Here is a 661-nt window from a genome sequence, read left to right as displayed (position 1 = left end):
AAATGTTTAACAAGTTTAACAGCATTATACTGTATAAATGTATGCGATCACAACGGTCTACGTAATGACTCGTTTTCAGACATATGTGGAAATATATTGCTAACTCTGTGAAAATATGATAACTTGATAAAAAAAAATTGGATAAAAATTTATGTAAGGCAATTACCTAACAGTACCCTCTGTCACATTTATTGTTAGGTAGCCCGTTGATACAACACACAGGGAACAATATCTGCTTGTGTCGACTATGCGGGAGATGAGATCAAACGACCCGATGGCTGGGGGTTGATTAATTGTTCGGCCAATCAATAAGTCAAACACCTCGATGGACAGCTCAGCGGTTTTTTTTGCGGCTATCTCATGCACAGCCCGTGTTAGTTAGATAAAACAGTTGTAAATCACCCAACTGACCAATCAGCGGTCGGGTTGCGCGACGGGATGACTGGAAAGCAGCAATGATCATCCGGATTAGCCAATCAGCGGGCGGGCACATGTCTGCTCGTGGGTCGTCAGAGCAAACAATACTGAAACATGTGTTATAGTTTATGTAAAACTTACATCTAATAAGCTTATGTCACCAGGCTAGTATAAAGAGGCCGACCGGTTCTGGGGCTAGTTTGTCGTTGACCGCCTCCTGGTGCACATTCTATGGTATCATTCT

Source organism: Liolophura sinensis, chromosome 11, assembly GCF_032854445.1.
Source record: "Liolophura sinensis isolate JHLJ2023 chromosome 11, CUHK_Ljap_v2, whole genome shotgun sequence".
NCBI lineage: Eukaryota > Metazoa > Mollusca > Polyplacophora > Chitonida > Chitonidae > Liolophura > Liolophura sinensis.
Note: the sequence above shows the minus strand (reverse complement) of the source record.